Consider the following 26,772-nt stretch of genomic DNA (forward strand, 5'->3'; position numbering starts at 1 on the left):
ATGAACAAGCCAACTGTAGATTGAGGAGAAAATACCATATGGTCAACGCACATACGGCATTGCCCATCACCCAATATAGCAATTTGTAGCAGTGCAAAATGGGAGGAGACCAGAGCAGCACTGCATATGTTCACGTTGTTTCAGCTGCTGGTCTAGGGCTCATAGAAGACAAATAGGTCAGTATGATCCACTACAGCAGGAACAAAAAAAACCAGCCACAGCAATGTGAGGCAAAAGCAGGGGGAGCAACTACCTGCTGGAGGATGTGTTAAACGAGAAGTCCAGAGGATAAGCACCAATGAATGACATGTTTTCTGTTCTGAGGTCATTTTGCATGCCTTTTCTCACAGTTCCGTCTCCAAGTACATTTGAGCTGATTTTAGTGCAGTGTGACTGATTACAGAACCATCAGCAGACGTGACCAACTTACATCAGTGAAAAGGAAAACAGGAACAATTGTAATGAGAGCGTTTTCAAGATGAAGGATGGTAACCCTGAAAAAGGCCTTCTTAGGCTAAAATGACATTAAAAAGGGGGGAAATAGTCTCTATTACAAAAGTCACCAGCCTGGATATTCTGTATGCAGAAAAGGCACCCAAACAACAGAGAATAGGACAAAAAGCATTTGATACTTAGTGATACATAGTAAATAAGCCCAAAATGCAAGAATGCAGACGTGTTTAATAAGTAGCCATATGAAATAAAAACCATAGGTAGGAAGGTCAAACCAATAAAAGAAGGCGGCCATTTCTGTGAGAAGGAGACAGGGGTAGGAAGAGGATTTTAAATTCAAGCACAGAATTCAGAACACACAAGCACTGGGTATTTGACAGACTACTAAATATAAAATATATGTATGATGCATGTAACTGTTCTACAGTAATTTGGCATATACAAGTTGCATACGGAATCAGAAGACCACACATCTGAAGATCATGGATAAACCCTTATTTATTAACACTTAACTGAACTTTTACTAATTGTATTGCATGCTAACTAAACAACTATTTCCAAATCACTTGAGACAAATCCTTACTCCAAATCCACGTGCCAGTGAATGAAGAGGAGGAAGCAGCAGCAGATGACTATCTTTCTTTAGCAAAGGGCAAAGCAGCACACAGCATGCATTGTACACCATACAAATGATAAATAACCTAAACTGAAAGTGCAGTATAGTTCAAGAAGGTGAGATTTATTAAATGTTCCCCTTGATACTCAGTATGTGACAAAACATTAAAGAACACCACAGACAAGTTTCTGGTAGATTATAATTACTGAAAGGTCTGTATCATACTTTAAAGCATTAGCTTTTCCATTATCATCAATATCTATACAGAGAACCACAAAAGCAAATCATGGAAAACAAACTACATTTTCTCAAACCATCTTTCCTCTCACCACAGCACCCCAAACCCTGAAATGCCTTATTACCGTCTTAAAACTGGTATGCTTTGAAATTCTGATGGTGTGATTCTATGAACAACATTTTTAAAAAGATTTTGGTTTTTGCACAATCAGATTTCCAAATTAGAAACCCTAAAACAACTAAACAAGCACTGGTTTGAAGACTGAGGGAGACCAAAGTAAAAAAAGAAAATTTTTATATATATATATATAAAAAAATATACACACCCATACATGCCCTAAAACTTGATGTGACCCAGGCTCCTATAACAATTTGGTGATTTGAAAATTGTCAAAAGCCACCAATGAAAGGAATCTGCTTGAATTTTTAATGTGTGTAGCAATTCCACATAGATCTTGTATTTGTTTTCAAACTATTACTACAGATGCTGCTAAGGAGCAAGATTGAAACATACCTTGCTCCTCCAGGCAGAACAGATTTGCTCGAGTAGTGAAAACAAGTTTATCAGATTTCCACATTTTGCAGACCTATCTATGCCACTCCTTGGAGCCCAGGATATAGTGTCCTCTCTGGAAAGCTGTTCAGCTGCTCTGATGATGTGATGTGTATCAGATGGCATTTGCTCTTCCAGAACACAAGTGAGGCTTATCTTTTTGAAATGTAATTTGACCACAGTAGATTTTTTTATTAATGGCTGTTATTATGTAGTATGTTAGGCAATTTTTTAAATATTAAATTTTTATAATTAAAAAATTGCTCTAAGTCTTGTATATTAGCCCATATCTTTAAAATACAGTTCTAAAATTAAGGATACCTATCAAACTTACTACAGGTCCCAAGAGCATAATAGTAATTCATTCTTTCTCCAATAGTGGAATTAGTTGTTATTGTCTTCTGTCCATGCTTACAGAAATAGAACTTTTTAAAAAGTCTGTCTACTTTTAATTAACATTAAGAAAGCCTCAGTGAGGTAGCTGTCACTTCTTTTCGCTATAAATAAATTTTACTTCCTTCTCATGACTACATTAATTACATTTTGGTATTTACTAAAAAGTTTCTTCTCACATAACAGTTGTTCATTTATAAAATGAGCTTATTACCTCTGCTTCTTCTTCAACATAGATATTCCTGTAAACAACTGGTAACAGTAAAAGGGTCTGAAGTGCAGGTTGGTGCAGAATTTCACATGCAGAACTCCGTCCCACTGCATGCCTGCTTCACTTCATTGGGACTCATGGTGAAGGATAAATTTCACTGTGTGTCAGAAAGTGGCAACACTAAAAGCCAACACACATGAAACACCTCAACAATCAGCACAGACATTATCCTCTGCTTTCAGCTGGGTTCGAAGATGCTCATGGAAAATGACAGATCACTTTCCAGCTGTTGAATGACCATCCATCATGAACAACTGTATGTGCACTGCAAATCTTCAGATTCTAATTTTAAACTTTGGATTAATTCTGGAATTAGACACATGGCTGAAATCTGTAGAGCAGAGATTTGATTCAGAGCACTATTAATTTCTCCTTGTACTTTTTATGTACTTATCTACAGTTCTGACACTTTATTAATTCCCAGATGTGTGAAACCAGAATGGAATTGCCACAGCCTCCCATAGAGGTAATTTTAGATATGGCTGACCTTAAGCAAGGCTTGATTTTCCTTTATATAGGGAACTTTTAAAAAGATATCACTTTCTCCCAGTAGAACAGAGGGCAAACACTACTTCTGAGTGGAAGTGTCACTCCATTATGACAGATGAAGTGGACCTTTTTTGTGGGCCACAATTCCTCTTAATCAATGACCACTAGCAGCAAACTTACAGGAACTCATAGACACAAGGTAACTCTCATGGCATAGAAATCCAAGTCCCACAGCAAGCTTCTCATGGCTGTATGACAAGCTCACTAGCAGTACACACTATTTGTGGAATTACCCATATAGCCTTATTTCTCTCACCCGAGTGAGGCTGACGCAGCCTGGGTATTGCTACAAGCAACTGCAGGAGATTTAAACAGCCCCAGGGAGCGCAAGCAACCAGGAGCATGGAGAACAGCACAGGCAAACAGGGCACGGTGCAGCAGTTTGCCCAGGCAGGGGTAGGAGAAAGGGTGCTGCATCCGGCTTGTAGGCCCACAACCCAGGGAAGTTCTCACCTGAGCTAAAACCAGTGTTCCTACGAAGAAAGGCCCAGAGATGTCTGGTGCATCCACGCAGACAGAACTGGTAAGGAAGAAGGCTTCAGTACAGGCGGTAGGTTGCAACAAGTGCCCTGACCTTTCTCCTGGTGTGAAGGTGTACCTGCACAAGGTGTGCACAGGTTGATTATCTGTTGCGCCAGGTGGCCGAGTTGCAGAAGACAGGCTGTGCAATGTTAATGAAGCCGAGGCTGAGACAGATAGGTGCTTTCAGAACCACGTTCCTGTAGTAGACACCACTGAGAACAAAACACCTTGGACCCTGGTGACCCGCAAAAGCAGGGCTCCACTTCAGCCTCCACCCTCCAGCATCATTACCAACAACAGATTTGAAGCGTTAGCGCCTGCAGACCCTCATGAGCAAGGTCTGCAAGGTGCAACTGTACCAGCAACACAGAACAGATACAGTAAAGAGACGAGTGCTCCTACTGGGTGACTGTCTGTTAAAAGGCACTGAGGCACCCATCTGCCAACCTGACAGGGAGTCACGAGAGGTTTGCTGCCTTCCGAGAGCTAAGATCCAAGACATTGCCAAGATGGTGCCACAACTTCTAAAGAGCACTGACCGCTATCCACTGTTACTCTTCCATGTGGGCACAAATATCGCTGCAAGCCAGAACCTGAGCAAAATCCAAGAAAGACTATAAAACCCCGGGGCAGCAAGTGAAAAATACTGGTGCCCAAGTCATTTACTCCTCCATCTTACCCACTGGAGAAAAATGGGCAACTAGAAATAGGCAAATAATGCAAATCAGCTCTAAGCTACGTGGCTGGTGCTGACATGAGGGTTTTAGCTTTTGTGCCAACGGGACATTCTTCAGTAACCATAGCCTCCTATGGATGGATGGACTCCACCTGTCTGGAAGGGGCAAGGGAATCTTTGGCAGCTTGCTGGCAAACTTGGTGAGGAGGGCTTTAAACTGAGGGACTCATGGGGTGGGGGCCAAACTGGCAACGCTAATGCCATCACATCCAATGGGGGAATAAGACAGGCCAACCAGAGCAGTGACAAAGGTGCCTTAGCTGCCTCACCAGATGACAAGCAGGAGACCAACCACCTCAAGGGCATGCATGGCTATAGTGGATCTTCGTGCACCCCTCCAAGGAAACCTGCATGTTCCAGTACCTCTATGAAATGCCTGTAGGCCAACGCAAGCAGCATGGGAAATAAAGAGGAGGAACTAGAAGTCTGTGCGCAGTCACAGGGCCATGATCTGATTGCAATTACAGACACATGGTGGGATAGCTTGCATGACTGGAGTGTGGGCATGTATAGCTACAGGCTTTTCAGGAAAGACAGGCCAGCAAGGCAAGGTGCCGGAGTTGCTCTTTACGTGAGGGAGCAACTGGAATGCATCGAGCTCTGCCTTCGAGTGGAAGAAAAACAAGGTGAGAGCTTGTGGGTAGAAATTAAGGGACAGGAAAATATTGGTGACACTGTTGTGCGCATTTACTACAGGCCACCTGATCAGGAAGAGGTAGCTGATAAAGCCTTCTACAGACAGCTGGAAGTAGCCTCACAGTTGCAGGCCCTGGTCCTCACAGGGAACTTCAACCACCCCAATATTTGATGGAAAAGCAACGTGGCAAGCATGCATGATCCGGAAGGCTCCTGCAGAGCATCAAGGATAACGTTTTGATGCAGGCAGTGGAGGAACCAACAAGATGATCAGGAGACTGGAGCATCTCCCTTATGAGGAAAGGCTGAGAGACTTGGGTTTGTTCAGCCTGGAGAAGGCTGAGGGGGGATCTCATCAATACCTATAAATATCTGAAAGGGGGTACCAAGAGGATGGGACTGGACTCTGTTCAGTGGTGCCCAATGACAGGACAAGGGGCAACGGGCACAACTTGGAACACAGGAAGTTCCAGCTAAACATGAGAAAAAAAAAAACAGAACAGTGGAACAGGCTGCCCAGGGAGGTTGTGGAGTCTCCTTCCCTGGAGACATTCAAAAACTGCCTGGATGCGTTCCTGTGCCCCCTGCTCTGGGTGTTCCTGCTCAAGCAGGGGGGTTGGACAAGATGATCTCCAGAGGTCCCTTCCAAGCCCTACCATTCTGTGATTCTGTGATTTCCCATGTGATCATATTAAAATTTAAAAAATTAGTATTACTAAGTAATTTCTTGACCACCTCTATAGTGCCATTGCTTACCTAGAATACCTACAGGCAAAGAAAAACTCCACATCTTCCCTTCTTTTGCTGTTTTCAGATCACTCTACTGCACATATACAGACAAAATGACAATGTTTTTATCTACCTCCTCTCATATTATTTCTTAAGTGTTGAGACCAATATGAATGTAATATTTAAATGACGATGCCAGTTATTCTGTGAAAGAAATACAAGCAAAACACAAACTGTCTATTCAAGCCATGCTTCTAAACCTTCCTTAAAGCTATTTACATAGTTGGAAACCACTTTTCCATCCCTACCTCAGATTGAAGCCAGTATTTTTATTTATGTCACAGCACCAATGAAGAAGAGAATGGATAAGATAGAACTGGTTTCCGTTGTAGTCTTATCACTGAACATATTAAGAAAAATGTTAATGGGTTTAACTAAGCACTACTGAACCTGTCTTGAGAACCTGAAAGTTACTCTTTCATAGAGAACAAGAGAAAGGTTTGCAGAAGCGAGTCCCACTGTATTCCTAAAGAATTGTTCACATAAAATGACCCAAGAATAAGAAAATGAACTGTTTAATCTTTGTCACATTTGTTCCTCCTCATTTAAGAGAAATCCCTTTTCTAATTTATTGTGCATCTTCAGTGTACCTTCTGCCAGGTATAGCTAAGGATGGAGCTAGATGCACTGTTCCGACTGCAACAACCCCCTGTGAAGTACTGTTTCCCCATGTTCATCAATACTATCTCCTGGGCAGAGGATACCATCTGCTAAAGTGACTGTACACAGTTTCATGTACCTGGTTCTGATGAAATGATCCAGGCTCAGAAACAAGCAAACCAGAATTCAAGGAATAAGCAAATAATCCCACATTTTGACAGCACCTACACGTGATGCTGGCAGCAATGAAGGTGCAGTAACCAACCACAGGGAAAAAAACTCGGGCAAGTTCAGCCAAAGCCTAAGAGAGATAACCACGGCCACAGATCATGAGGCTCTCTTCAGATGCCTATTTTACAAGTTGAGCAAGTGAGAAAACTCTGCATGCAGAGCATGCAATTTGCGAAGGGTCACAACTTGGTCAAATCAATACCAATTTTCACTGCAGCACTCAGAAGGACTTCTCAATGAAGACTATTTCCATGACAATTTTCAGCTTTCCACTAACAGCTGTTTCAACACAGAAAAAAAGTAAAAGTTGTAGGCAGGTGAAGCATCCCGTTTATCTTCTTCCAAACACTGATCCCCTTGGAGACTTGCTCCAACTTATAGTAATAGCCTCTGAGAAAGAAATAAGCCTGGAAAAAAAAAATCTGCCTGAAAGGTAAACATAACAGGAAGTTATTAATGAGAGTTTGAAAAGAAACACATACGTAACTAACTACAAGTACTCATTACTACTTTATAGAGTTATGCCACACACACCAGATCAATTCACTGTACTGTTGCTGCTGGAATGCAGTAGCCAGCAGACATTCCTTAACAGCTATACAATTATTTTGGAACTAGATGCAAAAAGAAAAATGTGGATATAAGAACACAGATCCAGATGCAATACATTTGCTCAGGACACAGAAAATCATTCCTGCCCTTGCGGAAAATCACAACTTTTAATGAATTTGCAGATTTTTAAGCTAGAAGAGTTTGTCTATGCACTTCATACAACCCTTCATTTTGCTTCAGCATTTCTTAAAGACTTACATAATGAAAGAAGTGAGCTCTGTCACGTCTCCAGGTTTAGCAAGAACCTAAAATTTTGAGTAATTCAGAATTATTGTAAAGATTCCTCCAGAAAATGCCCCAGACTGCAAAGCTACAAGAATTCATCTTGAACATCAAGTATCATAAAAATCTGTTTATACAGACTTCAAAAGATACTGTTTATTCTCCCTAATAAATAACAGCTTTAAAAAGAACATAACATGCAACCCCAGTAAACATACTAAGAAACCATTTGATATCTGGACATCTGATACAATAAATCAGAATAGATGCACAAGACAGACGCAGTCTAGCTTATCACTGTAGAGAATATTCTCACTTAGACCTCTATTTGGTTTTATGTTATTGAGAACAGAACACCATACTTGTTCTGTTGGAGGTGTAAGTGATTTTCCAATTGAAAACCACCCAGTAATTTAATTATTTTCTCACACTGACTCCCTTTACTGAAAGTCACCCTCCCCAAATATGTCTTTTGGAAGGAAGCTAGAGAAAGAAACTGTTCTACTTAAAAGCTTGATAGTTTCAGTTTTAATGAAAAAGAAACCAAACCAACAAACAAAAAACCAAAAAGAAACAAAACAAAAAAACACCTGCCTGAAACTACTTTGGAGACACTTCCATCAGTGAAATATTACTAAAACAAACATAAAATAGAAAAATAAAATGAATATATGGAATATAAAAACCAAATCCTCAGAAGTGTGGATCTAATCAGTACTCTGCAGTTGCAGCAAAGAGGAGGTCTGAGTACATGCAGAAACCCACCAGCTCTGCTTGCCTTCCTCTTTTAGGTGCGGATAGAGGCAAACCCAGAACTTGATGAAAGTCAGAAAATACTATCGCTTATCCATGTTCTGCCTGCCACCAGCTCACCCACTGGAGTAATTTCTCCAAAAGTAAAGTTAGTATCTTTTACAGGCACTAAATAGAGACATTAGAAAAAACAAAGGAGAAACTTGCTTTGAGAGGAGTGGTTAAAAACAATATAAAACTTTATTATTTGATAACAGAGTTTAAAACAGGATTTTAAGAAGTGAACCCCCCTCTTGAGCACAGTGTTAGATAGATGTTGTCATAATATAAAGGGAAAAAGTGTAAATATAGAGAAAAATGGACATACACAAATACTACCACCTGCCCCTCCCACCTGCCACCCCGCATCCAACAGACTCAAGTGGATTTTGATCCCAATTACTCAGGCCCACATCACCCATCATTACAGTTCACTGCAGTTCAACCATCTGCCTTTCATTCTTCTGGCACCACTTGCTGAATAAAACCTACCATGCCACTGAAGTATGCTCTGACATATATAACAACTGCAGTCTTGACCTGTCAGAAGCTTACAGCAGTCACCCAAAGCAGACCAGATCCAGCTCTGCTCAGTCCTCCCTAATTATATCACTTCACAAAGCATTTTAATCTTTGTGTTCATTCCTTCTTTTTGGTCTTTCTTAACTAAACACATATTATAAATCACTCTTGATTGTTTTTCCCTCTCCTAAAAGAATATATTAGGCCAGCTATTGCTAGCCTCCTGTTCTCTTTTGAATCATTTCAAAACACATTTTATATGTTAGTAATTCAATAATTTAAAATTAATTTTCTGTAATCAATAGCTATACACATCAGATGGTGGTATCTACAGGAACGATGTTTTCATTTTACTTTATGCTGCCATTCTACTTCATTCCCCTGTGTTTAACCTTGAAACCCAAATGACAATGGTTCCTACATCACTGTCTGCAGACATTCACACTGAAGCTGGAGGAGCTGAAGTATCAGTGCCTGACAGGGTTTGCTCTTTGATCAGCTCAGGTGGTGCAAAGCCAGCTGGCTGCAGTTATTCTGTTGCCCAGGGAACAACAACTGAAGTGTATACTTCCTAAATCTGCACAGGAGGCCCTTCTGCAGCATTGCCACAGCAGTTCTTGCTGTGCAAGCCTGAAGTGGTGAAGCTGCTATAGCTACAGCCCAGCTGGTGCCCATTAATGCTCTCAGTATGACAGGAACAAGCAGGTAGTGTTCAGAAGCCGCCTCCTTACCATTGACAGAGTTATCACTCTTCCTTATTAATGAATGTAAGTATCCTTCTCCTAGTTTAATAAAATGGAGAAGTAATACCCAAAATGATTCAAGTATGCATCTTTTTTAAAAGAATAACCTTGTAGCCTTTCTAGTCAATTCATAAAAAGATAAACCATATTCCATTTATTCAACATGTCCTTCACAGGCAAAAGAAGAGGGGGAGGAAACAACACACCATTCTTTTTCTGGGTTAAGAATTTAACCTTTTGTGCTAAAAGCCTGGGTAGTCTTTCATTTTACATTTTTCTGAAATACACGGGATGAGATATATGTAGGAATAAAGAGTTGTAGGCAGTTTAATTTTTCTTTTCATCACTTAGATCCACTTTGTAGCTACCAAAAGACAGCATTTGATTTTTTAAAAATATAACACGGAAACAGAGCAGAAACATAGCGCTGCAGCTTGCTCTGTATCCTAATAACAGTATGTTTTCAAGTGGAGCTGAAAGCAGAATTATTTAGTAGAAAAACAGTAAATGCAACAGTCTAGATACATTCGAGCACAGGACATCTTCCATACTTAGCTGTTGTCTCATTACTCCAACACGTGGAAAGCACTGCACAAACAGCAGCCTTCTTGTTAGCTTGCAGACCACAGGTGACCATAAATTCACATTTACTGCACACCAATACAACACAGATACAGCTTAGGTCTCTAGACAACAGGCTCCTATGTTTGCACTGCATATATAGATGTCTCAGGAGGTTTTTAAAACCTCACATGCTGAACAGTAATGCAGAGAAAATTAAGAGTATGTGATGGTGTGGGGTATGACACGGAGAGACGGGTAAACCCATCATGATATATAGAAACAGGAAACAGAACACGCAGAAAGCAGGCAGTCAGCAGGCTGAAAAATTGGAGAGGGCATAAATTGCACTTTATTTATAGTCTGATGTTTCTTATACTATCCAGAGATGATCTGAGACAATGTTCCGGCACATACCTTTTTTTGGGGTATATGCTCTGCAGATATATATCTATTTGAGGGAGCTCAATATTTACTGACTGCATGTCTGGAACTCTGCCATATGGGTACAGCCCAAGTGAAGAACTGCAGCCGCCGCTGTATTGATGAGCTGAACTTTGCTCTTCAGGCAGAATTTGGCTGCAACACTGTAAAAGCTGCTCAGCAGCACAAATAGGCATGCTTGCTTTCTGGCACTTCACGTGACCAGATCTCGTAAGTCACAACGACTTATGGCTTGTTTGATACCTCAGATATATCTCTCTAGGTATTTTAACAGAGTACAGAAGAATGGAGAAACTAGCACTAACTACACGCTTTTGTTTGTTAGTGACAATCTTCCTGCTATTGTTACTACCAGCACACCATAACTGCAACAGCGGGAGCCATAGAAGAAGCAAGGTATCAGCTGGCTATACAAAAAAGATTGTGAGATTTAACCCTGTGCTGAGGAGAGCAGCACAATACACCAATAAAAGCCAATGAACCATATATACATGTCGGCTTCCATCATCACTACAACTACTGAAGCTGAACACTATTATCAACATTGATACTTCTACACACAAAAACAAGGGCAAAGGGAAAGCAGAGTCTCACGGAGGCACTCACTTCCATCAACAAAGCAGCCATGGCAGCTGTCAGTTAAGTAGGGCTAGATGACAGCAATGCACTAAGGCTCCCACTTGACACTTCATGAGGTATTAACACACTATTCTCCTTAACAAGTTAATGGGAGCTGCAAACTACCTATCCCCCAGTCAAATCAGGCACCTCACTAGACAGTTGCACATGCAATGTTCTGTTTAAATAACCTTTAGCATTCCCATTTTATTCCACAGGAGTTCCAAAGACAAATACAATGACTTGACAGTTCATGGAAACCTACTTCAAACAGGAGAAATGTCACTATATCCAATGCAAACTGTTTATGTGGCTGCCCCAACTTTGCTGGTTCAAGTTACAACCACTAGCACTAGTTCTAACCACAGCTTGACTTGAAAAGGTGGGTTCACTACCCCTTACACCAGCCTTTCACATTCTCCACTTCATACTTTACCTCAACAGACACATAGAAGCGTGGCCACTCTATGGACACACACAAACTTTCTTCCAACAATGACCTGGGATTCAGAGCTTAGATCTGGGTTATAAACTGCTTAAACCTTTACCTTATCTGTCCAATTTGGGTAGCTAACTTTCAGATGTGCTCACACATCAAGCATAAATAGTTAATGAAAGAAAATGATAAACAAATAGTAGCTAGATATACTATTGTTTGATGTCTGGTCATGAAGTCAGTTACAACTGCTGTGATAAGAAAGCTGGTTTTACTAGTACAGGAAGTTAAAGTTACTTGTGCAGGGTGTTTTGTTTGGTTTTTGGGTTCTGTTTGTTTTAAGTTGAATTCTACTTACCTGACACCTCAAGATATGAACAGCTAGTACATCCAGAAAGTAGAGAGAAAGATAAAGAATAAATATTTCCCTATGCTAGTCACCAGTTTTCTCAACTTGGGGCATTCACACAATACCTGCTGTTGGCAGCTGTCTGCTAATGACTAATTCAGTTTTCCTCATTTGTTTACAGCTCAGAAGTGCTCAAAGGACAGAAACCCCATTATAAGTTTTTTACTGAACTAGAGTGGAGAAAAAAAAATACAGCTTTTCCCTAAAAGCTTATAATCTAAATAGAAAAAACATGAAAATATAACCAAATAGAAACAAACCCATAAAAGCCTTTGTGGTTTTTTTAAGCTCTCTAGCCATCCCATAGTGAAATCTTCTGCTTAGAGACAGAATACTATCTCTTTGTGAGTACTGACCAAATATGCTTTATATTTCTTCCAAATGCACAATATTATTGGGATCAGAGAGACAAGGATGAATGCAGGCTCTTTAAGAAGGACGGATCTGAAAGGTGAAACGGAAGAATTGTCTTTATGAACAACAGCAACTAAAATGTATGGAGCTCTGTGGAGTGAAGGATAAGAGCCAACTGAGAGTTTATGGCTTAGGATTAGAAGGCAGACCTATGTGGCAACATTGCAGTGGGTGTCTGCTGCAGGAAGGATGAAGTAAAAGATAAGACAACATTCAGACAACAAGGAGGAGTTTCATGTTCATACGTCCTGGTCCTCATGTGGGACTTAAACCACCTCAATGTCTACTGAGAGGAAATGCAGCAGGATACAGTAGGTTTCTGTAATGCATTGATAGTAACTAACACTGGCAATCATTGACACAACAATGGGGAGGCATTCCACTCTTACAAATATCAAAAGAACTGGTCAGAGATGTAAAGGTTGGGGGAATTCTGGGCTACAAAAATCATGAGATGGAGTTCAATTTATTCCCAGACATGAAGGAACAAGGCAAACTGCAGCATCACACATTACCCTGGGCTTAAAGAGAGCAGACTTTGCCTCATCAGGGATCATCTTCAAAGAATCCTATAAAAGACAGTCCTAGGGAGAAAAGAGACCCAGGGGAGCAGGTTGATTTTCAAGTGTTACCTCCTCCAAGCTCACTTCCTACTCATCTGGATGGGCTGTTCTTGAAACAGAAGTGGCAGGAGTCTTGCATGGGTGAACAAGGAATTTCTGTCTAAATTCAAACATAAGAAGAAAGTGTACAAGAGGTGAAAGAAAGTACAGGTGACTTGGGAGGAACATAGAAACAATATCTTACTACACAAGAATGTGGCGAGGAAGCCAAAGCTTATCTAGAGTTGAATCTGGCAAGAGACAAAGGTCAACAAGAAGGGCTTCTACAGATATATCAGCAGCAAAAGGAGACCAGAGAAAATGTGGGCCTGTTGCTGAATGGGGCAGGAGACCTTATGACAGAGAGCAAAGGAAAGTCCAAAGTACTGAACGTTTTCTTCCCCCTGGTTTTTACTACCCTTGGGACTCAGGGACCCCAGGTCCCCAAGACCAGTTGGAAAGTCTAGAGCAATAAAGACTTATCCTCCATAAGGAAGCATTAAGTCAGGTAGTACTTAAACAAGTAGGACCTGAGTGGATGTATCCACAAGAGCTGAGGAAGCTGGCCAATGTAATTATGAGGCCACTTTCAATTATTGTTGAAAGGTCAGTGATGGGGAGAGGTTCTTGAGGACTTCAAGAAAATAAGTGTCATTCCTATCTTTAAGGTGGACAAGAAGGACAATCTACAGCCTTCCCTCAGTCCCTACGAAGGTGACAGATTAAGTGAACCTGGAAAACATTTCCAAACACAAGGTGACTGGGAATATCCAGCACAAATTTATGAAGGTGACATCATGCCTGACCAACATGATTGCATTCTGCAATGTAAATTAAATTGAAAATACAGGCTCAGTAAACATGGGGAGAGTAGTTGATGTTGCTTACCTTCATTTTAACAAACCTTTGGTACCGTCTCCCATAACACCCTCAGAGACAAGCTGATGAAGTACAGGCTACATACGTAAGTTGACATTGTGGTGGGCTGAAAAGTGGCTGAACTGCCATTCTCAAAGGGTTGTGATCAGTGGCATGAGGCGTATCCCAGGGACTGACAGTGGGGCCAATACGGTTTGGCATTTTCATTAATGACGTCAGAGAACCTCCAATGGACTGCAACAGGCTGGAGAATTGGACCAACAGGAAACTTGTGAAGTTCAAATTGAAATGCAAGGCCTTGCACCTGGGGAGGAATAACCGCTCCAGTACACACTTGGGGCTGACCAGCTGGAAAACAGTTTCCTCTTAAAAAACACTCACAAAAGTTAAGAGAATTAAGGTTTTAAACTATCACTAAAAATTAGGAAAAATAACTCAAATTATAATAGTCTTCAAAATATGGTAATATGTTTTCACATAAACACTGAAGAGAACAGAATACACTTTAGATTTCGTGTTACCAGATGACTAGATTGAATTCCAGATTTGCTACTTCATCAAAAAAATTATTGATTGGCTAAATATTTAAGACATGGTTAGGAGTTGAACTGTGGTGTTGATATAAGTCAGGAGGAGAAGAAAAAAGAATTAAAAATAAAATCTTTAGTGTTCTTTTAAGAGTCTATCACGCAAATGACTCTCCTTCATTATCTCCAACTTTCCAAGATTGGATATGGGGAAGCTAAAGCAGGCTATCTTTCTACGGTAGAAAGATGGCCACAGAAAATGGAATGCAAAAGAGGTGAAGTCATAAAATGTACTAATGTTTACTGGAAGAAACTTGCACAGTATACTTGGCTTCATTTGCATGATTCATGAATAACTCTGAGGTCTAACACAAACCAGAGAAAAGCAAGCTTCTAATTTTCACTTGTTAAAACAAATTAGTTGGACAAGAATGCCTAAACACTTGCAATAAGACCTTATGTGTATCTGCAAAGTGTTATTTACTGCAACAATAGCATTGACTGGAGATGGAGAAAGAATACGTTTTCTTTCAGTGTATTATACTAGTTCCGTTCAATATTTGAAAGTTTAGAGTTAAAAAGTGACTCAAAATTGGAGAAGAAAAACAGTTTTTTCTTGTTCTACTCTCAGAAAAAAAAAAGGGGGGGTGAGGAAAATGAAACCTTCTAACGAAGAAAGACAGAGCAGCCTGGTAATTCAACAGATTCTCTCCCAGCAACAGTTCTAATTCAGAAGCATTTTGTCCTCTTTCTGTATTTTAGAAGCACTCTTTTCAATATCATGACCATCCTGTAATACTTCAATTTCAGTAATTTTCTCTCCCTCTTCTTTTCGACATTAGTTCTATTTTGCTTCATAGCACAAACATTACAATTATCCTGATACTGGTTGTCAAAGATTAAATCCTAAAATCAAGAGATAACAAGCATCTGTGCTTTGAGTTAATTACATTACATAGGCTCCCCCGGTTCTTACATTTTTCCCTGCGTATCTGCTCTTACACACTGGCTGAGACAGTACTGAACTTGTCTTCTACAGCAGTCTTACGCATGAGTAAGATTGTAGCACAGACTAAGGTAATACAGCTATGTTAACTTGTCATTTGGACTGAAGTCAACAGACATTTACACACAGAGGCCTTCAGACTTGAACAGCAATTAATGTGGAACAATTTCTCAAACTCTTCATCACTTCTGTAGTGGTTTTCCATCATATGGATCAGACAGTCAATCATGTCACTTAAAACCTTATCAAAGAGTAGTGTTCCTTTCTAAGTACAAGTTACGTATAACAGCTACAATACCTAGAAAAACAAGTACAAGCACCAAAGAACACTAGGAGAACACCAAGCGTATTTACTCCTTCCCTCAAACTATGGGAATAAACCTTCTTCTGTACACCATGCCAGCACAGCTGAGAAAAGCAGTGGCGAATATTTAGAGATGCATTCATTCTCCATCCCCATTGATTTCCCTACACGGAGTGTTTTCACTACAGCAAAAGAAAGTGAAACCAGAGAAGTCAGTGTGACCTGCTGTCTTCAATACTAAGCAGTTCAGAGCATCACCAGCAGCATTTCCAACACCCTTACTGATAAATTTTCTCTGCAAGAAGGTGTTTTATACACAAGTTTACTGTGTAATAAGTGCAATAGACCAGACAGCCATAACTCATAGCAGATTTAATGTTTTAAATTAATGAATTTAAAATGCAAACTTTTTTTTTTTTTCCATTTTCTTCAAAATTAAATAGCAGTTTCTGTTTGTATGTCTGGATATTCCGGATCTACAAACCCAAACTATTTATATTGAGTCTTCATAACTGCTGCACAGTGGCATACATCTTGTTTGGAAAAAGAAAACAGGAAAAACAAGATGTGTGTTTACACGTGCAGGCAGGCGTGCGTGCAAAGTTGCAGATAACAGCCTTCTCCATCTGCTCTTTCTTTTGCCCTCTGGTGGCTTTGTATGTCCCTACATATAATGGAAGTGCAGAACCTGTTTTTCTAGTTGAAAAACATTTTTGCACTGGGAAAATAAATTACTTTCCCTATATATTTCCATGGACTTCTTAGGAGAAGCAGGGGCAAGAAAATACACAGAAGATGACAGCAACATAGAAAATTATTTTTCAAGTATTTAATTTCAAAATGGTCTGGGAAATGTTTTTAACCAACTTTAAGAGTGATGCTTCCATTAGTCACCCATTTTACACATGGAATCTATTTTTGTTGCATTGGTAACAATCTGACTTAAAAAAAAATCTCAGTATTGTTGTGCTTGATAGAGATTTTGCTTTTAAATTTAATTTTCCTCTTCCTAGTGAGTGGAATTCATCCAGCTTTATCCCATGGATTTAAACAAAGGATTTATCTGAAAGGCTAGAGTTAAAAACAGAAGAGACATTCCACCCTAATCTCCCCAAATAGAGTTATTAGTGTCTCAGAGTCAACTCCTAGCCTTACAGGAGTTCACACTTTCAGGTAATTCCACGCCATGCCAAAGCTGAGAACAACTGAAGGACCCCAGAAAACTTGGTGGTCAAAAAAGTGACAGATGAGCTTCTCTGGATATAAAAGTTAGTTAATACATGTAGAGAAAAAACTTTTAAGCCATCCCAACATGATGCTGCACTCAGAGCCAGTAGTTATAACTCAGAAGAAAGCTCTTTGTGTCAAGACTGACAGTTCTCTTGACCTAATGCGCAGCAGTAGCTATGAAAGCCAGCAAAACATTGGGCATCCTTATAAAGGGCAATGAAAATAAAATAGAAAGGATTGTTTCACGGCCCCATAAAAACTGGATATGACCTTATCTCAAATGGAGAAGGCAATGCTGGTGTTTGCATCTAAAGAAGGGCATAGCAGAGATGGAGAAGGGCAATGTAAATTAAGACAATGAAACAACTGTCCTGCTAGCGGCTCAACAGATTGGGACTATTTTATTCAGAAAGAAAATGCCTTGGGAAGAACATGACAAGTTTGCAGAAAGACAAAAGCAGTGGCAAGGTGAAAGAATTGCTATTACAGGCCAAATCTTGCATCTTAGTTCTAAGTGGCACTCACTGAAACAGTACAAGGTAAGTTTAAAAAGAAAGGGTGGGGAGTTTGGCCAGTGAATAGTGGTCTGAAAATTGACGTTACAAGAGTTTGTAGCAGACGGCAGTCTCAGTTCAAAAAGGGATGAGAGACCTGCCTATAAACCTGTCTACACTGTTCTACATAGGATCTCCTGTTGCTGTGGGAGTCATAATGCTGATACAGATGAACCAATCACTGGTCTGATCAACAGGTTGGCACTACTCCATTTGGAAGGAAAAGGGAAAGGTAGCTCTTATATACTTAATTTTCACAGAGATAGCAGCATGAGGGTAAAACACCTTGCTGCACCTCACCGATCCACTCCATATCAAAAACAGCTCACACTAACAAACAAGAGGTAGTTGTTTTCCACCCACCTCTGTGGGTTTTCCACCAGAACTGATAGTTATGTCCAAGAAAATTTTTAATTCTATACAGGCAAAGGTTATCCTGAAAAATCTAGTCAGGGTAAGTAGGTTCCCTTTCCTCCTGATTTATTTTGAAGATAAGTAAGAATGTATCTCAGCAGCTCTTCATCCGCTCCTCTCAACCCCTAAAGCAGAAATGGATGGCAATTAGTACTAGGTTTTGTGATAACCAGTTGTTAAACAAGCCATATTTCAAAACAAGAGGAAGGCATAGACAGGCTTCTAGACCTCCACAGGAATAAACTGATCTTATGCAAATTCAGAAATAAAAATCTTTCAAAAGGTATTACTTTTTATCAGAAAATTATTTTTAAAATGCAGCTAGAACAAATATAACAAATATTACAAATGCAAGATGGAGAAAACTAGGAATAAAAGTCCTAAGTCAAATGCTTGGTACGATATACTGATATACCACTAGGATAAAATAATTTTAAATCTGTCTGTACACTGCCACCAGACAGATATGTTAGTCACGTTAGTACAGCAGTAAGTGTAGTTTCAGGTAGAACATACAAGTTAAACTGTTTAAATGTCCCCTTTGCCTTCACCTGATGGTGCATTTCCATCAGCACTTGAGAGTAATTTGATATTAAGGGGCATTTCAACATTTTAGGGCTGAGTTTCCTGCTAATACTTTTCTTCATAAATGATTTAAGTATTGCCTTCATGAACTACTACTCAAGACACCCAAAGAACAAGTTGTCAAGTATTCTTCCTAATGTTTTAGAGATCTGTGATTGTCAGTAAAAAAAAAAAACAAACACAACAAATCTATCAAAAACACACACGTCTTTCCTTTCATCCCTGCATTTCCACGGTTACCTGTACATAACACGTCATTCATCCTCTGTTCCCACAGAAATTTTTAAGAAGAAAACCCTAAGAGTAACCAATGAGCATTCTTCTCCAAGCAGCACGCCATACAGCACTCTGAAAAACTGCTTTCCTTCAAAATAGCTGTCAGTTTTTAATTGTCATTGATGAGACTGAGTTCACATGCTTCACAGATGACAGAAGTATCATACAGCACATGACACCAGCATCTTTCCTCAGGACTACCTACGGTTTCAGTGTCACCAAGAACAAGAGACATCAGCTTTTTTTTTAAAAAAAAAAAAAGCACCAACTTCTTTCTCTCAAAGTCCTGCTGAAGATCATTCAGTTATTAAAAGTGTGGGTAAAAGAATCACAAGCAACTCCTAAAACAATTCTTCAGTATATTCTATATAATTTAGTGACATTTGTATTTAAAATTTGAATTATTCCCTTTTAATAGGTAAAGGTATGAACATTTCTTAAACCTCAGATTACTCAACCTTCCTATAAACTCAGAAATGACCATGCTGGCAAAGAGCTCTGGCCTACCATCTAATTCAGAATTTGGCACCTGAATGCAGCTAGAAAAAAACTGTGCTTTTCAGAAGCAAGAGCTCCAAGATAAATTAGACAATTATCATCATTAGACAAATGAAGGTGTGCACCTAATATTCAGTAATTAAACATTCACTTCAAATTGAGAAGTGTAAAGCTTTCTTTTTAATTCATCAGCATTCTTTAAGACATACCTGCACAATGCCTAGCAATCCTAATCACAACATGACCACTAGACTCTGTATAAATGCCATATAAAAGGATAACTCTGTTCCAAAATATCCTCTACTCTAGAGGCACCAAATTGTCGTTGAAATTATTTCTGTCAGTTTTGTGGAATATGCTGCACAACAGAACCATTATACCATTGAGATCAGCCAAACAGAAAATCTTGATCATTAAATAAAGGTATGAAGATATATGTATCTTTATCATGACTTCTAATTTCTGAAGTACTTGCATTCTGCACCCTGTACCCTGTTGCATCCTGCAACACATTCTCCAAAATAAACAATATGTTTATTTTATAACAAACTGCAATGGATAACCATGACAGATATTTTATTTTTTGGCAACTCAAAGTCAGGTACAGTTCTCCAGCCCTGAGGCCAGCTAGCAGAGGTAAGCCCCGCCCCCGTCTTATTATTTTTTTTCTTCTCCACAGGATAAGCTGAAAGGAGGCAGCTACACTCAAACTGCTCATGATGTTCTTGGACTACCTCTGGGCATCATTGCCTGAAAGTGCTAGGTGGCCCACACCAAAACTGCACAGGGAGCATCGGAGCAGTTTAACAGTATGCCCTATTGCCAGTCAGCCCCTAGGTCAATGCCATGGCTCTGCTCAAAGTTACTGGAATACATCTAACCTCAAGAATATCAGTCTAATATCCTGAGACTATTTATTTTACTCTGTGGGTTACAGCTTCCAGCAAAATTATCATTATAGCAATACCGATGCAATCAGTAAAACCAAAAGCAGCCAGCTGCCTGATATCAAAGACTGGTTATTCAGTGTTAAGATTCTTGCAGTCAGCAGGCTTTACCCCTCAACAAGCTAGCGGCTAAGGGTCGCTTTGTCCTTAAATAATTTTCAGTGTTGATACAGCTCACACACACACACACTTGCCACACCTGTTCCCACCCTGCTTGACATCATCAAGTAAACGATTCCAAACATGAGACTTCAATGTTATTTTTTGTGGCCCATTATGTCCCATTTCAATTTTCAAGTTTTCAATTACAGAAGGGTACTCTTGTGGCTGAGAAAATGCTCTTACAACCCAATTCACAATTGCATAGACAATCAGCATAAACACCTTGTTTAGTTTGCAGTTTGAAACAGTATAAGGAGAAGTTGAGGTTCATCTTACAGCAGAAGCAAAGCTAAAAGACTCAACAATTTCAGAATCAACAGATAATTTCATAGCAGAAAGGTGGAAGAACATAAGGTCTCAGTAAAGTAGGGGGATTTGCCGTACATAAAAAGGAAAGAAAATGTAAAATAGAAACCACTAATTTAAAAAAGCAAACAAAAAAAAAACACCAACCACACAAACAATGAAAAAAACAGAACAGGCAGACATTTAGTCACAACGACATTGAGTCCCTGCCTCAGAAGTCCATTCAAATGGCTTTCTTACTTCCCTTCCGGTAGTCTGAAACTTCAGCAATACTGAGACAGTATATGGAACGTATTCCAGTGGGTCTAGGGCTTTGTCAAGTTTTCAATGTTCTGGTTCCCAAGTGACTCCACTCTAGTGTGAGGTACAGGTTTTTGGCATATCACAACAAAACATTTATCCTAGTGTAGGCTAGGATGCTCTTCTGAATAGTGAAGTAAGGCTTCTTTCAAACTTTAAAAAGTGATACACACATTAAATTACTTTCTCCTTAGCAGGTGAATAAAGGTCTTGGATGACTACCGATTTCTTGCACATTTGAAGACTAATTTACCTTCATTTTTAAAGTTATACTATATTTAGTGTACTATTCTTCTCATTGGTTTATATCATTATTTGGAGGGTACATTCTTGACCCCCACCCCATCATCATTCTTTTCTGATACTTAAAAGTGCATTTCTAGTAAGATGCTATAATCTCCTTAATTACTCTGTCACCTTTCTTACTGACGTTTTTAAAAGTGTCACTCCTGTTACATTTTAAAAAACCTAAAAAATGAGTAGTCAATTGACTACAGCTAGTCAGAATAGCAAAAAAGAAAGGTGTAAAATTCCTAAAATTCTTCTGACAGGGATCTTCCACTAAATACAGCATTCTCCCATTTATTTCTGGGCCACTGTGAAGCAAATGATTTGATTTCTGTTTTCTTGAACATAACTTTAAGATATTTATTAATATCAGAGGCAAATAAGCAGATGTAACTTTTCAGAGATTAATTATTAACTAATTATAATGCAACTGTGGTACTCTAGCTTATTGCCACCTTTATTATAATCACCCAAACCCTCTGTACATTGTACCCTTCTCTCAACAATCCGTCCTTCTAGCTTTTTTTTTAAAACCTAAACTGTATCATACTGAACTGTAGCAATTCAATTCAACTTCTAAAACTCTAAGACTACCAAATTCATTTTTTCCCCTTAATTCTTACCTACTTTAAAACTGTCAGTAGCAACCTTATCCTGTTCAAGAAAAAAAAAAAAACCCACCCTCATTTTAAATCAGTTGACTTGCCACAATAGAGGGGAAAAATGATGCATTAGTATGTCACAAAACTGACTAACAAAGCATAAACTATTCTAGATTAATTTTACAAAGCCTTCTTTTCCCCCAGCCCTAAGATACAAATATATTAATCCTTCCCCCCCTTAAACCTAGCTTCTTTCACATATTTATGCACATTTCTCCCTTCACTTAAGGAATCTGGGATAAAACAGAGCATTCCTACTTCCTACAATGCTCACAATACCAAATAGCTGCCAAACATATTTCCAAAATAAAAAAAAAATTAACTCAGTGTAATGACTGCCTAAAATAGGTGGCTCAAGTGTCAGGGATTTTTATTTATTTATTTTAAACCATGGATCTGAAGGATCCAATTATGTTTCTAAAACAGGGAAGCCACTAGGTTCACAGGTTGCTATGCTGGTATCTTTCCCTCCACCACCATAGAGTTTGTTTAAAAACCCTAGGAAATCTTGTTTATTTATTAAAACAGAGATGCAATCTAAACTTAGAAAACATTGCCTGTTACTAAATAGGTCTTAATGTTTTATCATGCTTTGACTACAGCCAACTATCATTTGAATATTAGACAAGCAATTCTTAATGGCAAAGGTGGCAAAAAAACAAATAGCAGAAAAACATCACCTCTGATCAATTACTAGATCTACCAACTACACATCTTGTTTATTAGCCACATGAGCTGCACAGGAATGGTCTTTAATACATTTCTTGAATACAATATCGCTGAGTATGTTAGAAATGTGTAGTATAGGCAAGTACTATGCCTCCAGCAGAGTACATTTCTGATCTTTGCTGACAGTTAGACAAGATTACACGTAACTAGTAAGTCTATCACTTGATAATAAAATCATCTTCCTACAACATCAGTAGTAGTAATATAAAATTCCCTAAGTGACATATCCATCATTGGTGGGAAGGGGGACCACTATAATTGAGGCAGGAACTGAGTAGAGTAAGTTTTCCCTTTGCAATTACACAATTTTTCAAAATCGGTATTTTTATTGTGTGTGCATGGAGAGGGTTGGAGAGATCGTTGCACAGTTTTGTCTTAATATAAAGACAAAATGGCCTAGAAAATGGAATTTCTGGTTAATATCCAGACATGTATTTGCTCCAATGCTCTTGGAACCAATACTGTACTAGTTAATATCACCATCCAGAATGAAAAGATACAAGGCTTTTTAATGATGTAATGTCAAAATTAGAGAGTCAAGTAGTAAATACTGATGCTAACAAGAACATGAGTTTTCCTGGGTTTTGACTTGAGAGAAAGGAAGGGTTTTTTTCCTTTTTAAAACCTACTTATATAATGCTAACCTAATAAAGCATCTTGAATATAAGAATACAAGGCATCATTTAAATTAACTTTATTCATTGTTTAGAGAACACAGTTCCCAAACTGCATATTCAAGGATTTAAATTTCTCCATGACTTTTCAGTAGAAAGTTATCTAAGCCACCTTATTTTACTTTTTAAGGAAGTTACTTTTCTTGAAAGCATAAGACACTAAAGAGACTATAGAATCAATATGCCAGTAAAGAGCAAATATTCTGACAGGCTTTATGTAAAAGGGCAGTAACTCTTATTTGACCCGTCTGCCAAAAATAAGAGTGAAGAGTCTGCCTTCAATTGTTGAAATATGCTGCATTTGGTACTTGTGACAGATGTTGCGTAGAGTTGGGTCACTTGCTAGTTTATCCATTTACTCAAAACAGCCCTGAATTTGTCAGAAGTCAGCACTTAAAATAATCTAGTGGACAACAAGGAAATTAATTTTCACTGACATAGATACCTGGTTATTATGTTAAGGTTTTTCACATGACTTTGCTCTTCAGGAGGTGTACCAATAAATAATAATAATAAATGATAATAATAATCTACATTTGAAGTTCTACTTCCTTATTCCTCTTTCACTTATATGTGTCAAGGACAAGTAAAAAGATTTCACATATCCATGAAGGCCGGGGGGCGAATTGTAAATCGCCCAGAGAGGGGTAGATTCTTTCTCCATTAGTATCAGTCCTTTTGAAGGAAGTTTCCTACCTGTATGATTCAGGGGAAAAAAGCCTCACTTTGGAAGCAGATGCTGTATATACATTGTATATACTTCAGGAGGAACCTCCCCCATACATACATACATATCCACACACGAAAAAAAGCTTCCGATCTGTAAAATCCCACACCATCATGCTTAGAAGTAGCTAAAATGCCTTCTTTGAAGAAAAAAAAGAACAAAACCCAAACATAGTAGCTTCTCCATCCAAAAGGATCTTTCAACTTCTAATTAAGAGCCCTGTTACATCAATCCAAGGCCTCTCTCAACCAGAACAGTAAAAGCTTCCGAAAATTATTTTATCAGCATCCTTCTCAAACACACACAGAGGGCTTACAATTTTCCATTCAATTCTTGACCCCACAAATAATCTACCATTACCAGCTGAATACGAGCATCCGTTTCCTTCATGCAATTCTTAGCACTCAGCAGAAATTAAAAAGCTTTGCATATTACATGATTTTGCTAAGTTTTATCCCTACAAAAGAAAACAGAAGCAAATAACATCAGATCCCTTGTATTTCAAAATATACAGCAAGACTGCTAGTGTTGCCTTTGACTTTTTGAGGCAGTAGTATTAACTGTCAAAAAAAAAAAAAGAGTTTGAATGTCTCAATATTACAGGGGATGATAACTGGATACTGCGAAAAGATTTTTCATTGCATTTTAAAAATATGGTATGATTAAAAAAGGAAGACTAGCTGAAATGTGGGGAAAGTGTGTTTTAAAAGAAATCCTGTATCTTGCATAAGTCAGCTCTAGAAAAAGAATTAATCTGTGGTCTGCAAAACAGCAAGCCCAGGTGACTGAAACGCTAAAGCAAATAAACAAATTAAGGAATCAATATTTTTTTGTATCACTAGCTACAAGATGTTTTTAAAAAGTTAATTGAGACTCAAAATCTTTCTTCAAAGTAGGTACACAGCATTACTTTCAGTTCAACCATTATTATATTTCCCAAACTTCCTATATGGAAGACATACTTCTCCTCTCATACAAAAAACAAAGGAGAGCTGTGAATTAAGTGCTCTTTTGTTTGCACCTACTACATCTGTTTTTCATGAAGTAACATAAGACCTTATTCATACCTTGGTTATGCCAACTGTCTGTAAGTGTGAGAAAGTAAAAGAAAACTCAGTTTCTCTCCCAATATAGAAGAGGAAATGTCAAAGTCTTTTCATGAGTGCTTCACCCTACTCCATTAGCTTACTTCAATGAACTATGAAAGCAAAACGTACATGATTCCACTCTTCTTCAATGCCACGTTTCACCACTTATTTAAGAAAGTTATTAATAGCTATTAATAATGGACACACATCACATTTCTTCAATCTTCCAATTTCAACAACAGTCAAGATTTGCCAGAAATACTGGGCTCAGACACAAGAGATGGTCACAGTACCTATGTCTGTTCCTGACAACGCCACCTCATTGGACTGGTACTTCAATGAGGAAAATAGTTAAGTCTTTTTTAATTTAAAAAAAAAAAGAAAAAGAAATACATAAAAGTGTTTTAAAGGTTTCAACTACTTGAAATAAGTGGTCTGCTAAACTCACTATTCTTCACTATTAGAACCCCATGCTGCGTTTTCTGTTCTATATGTTGCTAGTTTAGAGTCATCAATAGTCATTTAAGAACCAGATCTTGTTTTCTGCAGAAAGTTTATAGCTGATGATTCTAAATGAAGATGCATGAAGTACAAACAATAAAGCTTAATGTTCAGAAACTAGGTAAACTAAGTCTAGAACACAAAGAAGCTAAAATAGAAAACATGCATATGAATTAATAGGTCCAGTAACAGCAGTCAAAAATCTCACAGAAATTTAGAGTGTTTAGATAGAAGCCGAATTTTAGCAACCCCAGTAAGCCCTCTCCCAAAGAGGATTTTCAATTAATATGCATATTGCTATAAGGAAATGCTATAACATGCTATAAGGAACATAAAACAAATATAGGCCTTTTTCATAAAAAGGGTATAAAATTGTTTTCACCATACTTTCTAGAACAATACTTGAGCTCAAAAATAGATACAAATTAAATAAAGACCAGGTAACATTAAATGGTACATTATATACATGAAATACTGGACTTGATAAGTTATCTTGTACCACCTTGCTGTTCAGTTATGTAGGGAAAAAGAGGTAAACTCTTTAAGAAGTTGTATGCTATTTCATGCAGCACAATACTCTTGAAGAGAAAAAAAAAATGCAGTCAACTCTGAAAAGCCGAGAAAGAAGCTTAGAAACTCATTTTGGTTTTCTTTAAAGGAGACTTCAGACATCTTTCTCAGATTCTCCACTGAAACTAGCCAGAAAATTATTAAGATGACTTTAGAATTTCAGGCCTGAGTACTGCTTTCTCATTTTCTCCATGGATCGCTGGCAAGGTGAGGAAGTTATGTCCAGTAAGTGAACCAGAGTGTAAAGAGTAATCAAAAAACAGGCTAATACCATTTCAGTGTTCTATCTTAGTCAAAACACCCACAATCATTTTCAGTTTAGAAAAAAGCTCTTTATTGCTCTACTTATCTTCTATAATTGCCTTTAAAAGATTCACATAAGATTTGTGAAAGAAATTCAAATTTTAGCACTTATTTCAATCCAAAAGAACTAGGAGAAACAAGCAACCCTGGAACCTTCTCTCTAACATAGTCACAATGTTGAGCAGCAGGAGTTCACAACTCTACACCTGTCCACAGACACATGAAGTCTGAAACTCACCACCTTATTCTTATATTCTTGGACTGTATTTCCATGAAAGAAT

General features: G+C 38.5%; 1 protein-coding gene across 4 annotated transcripts in view; it reads right to left on the reverse strand.

Moving 5' to 3' along the window:
* The window catches only part of EIPR1 (EARP complex and GARP complex interacting protein 1), a 147,931-nt gene that overhangs the window by 99,511 nt on the left and 21,648 nt on the right, over positions 1-26,772 (reverse strand). The gene's annotated exons all lie outside the window — the stretch shown is intronic.

The sequence above is a fragment of the Phalacrocorax carbo genome, chromosome 3 (assembly GCF_963921805.1).
Source record: "Phalacrocorax carbo chromosome 3, bPhaCar2.1, whole genome shotgun sequence".
Lineage (NCBI taxonomy): Eukaryota > Metazoa > Chordata > Aves > Suliformes > Phalacrocoracidae > Phalacrocorax > Phalacrocorax carbo.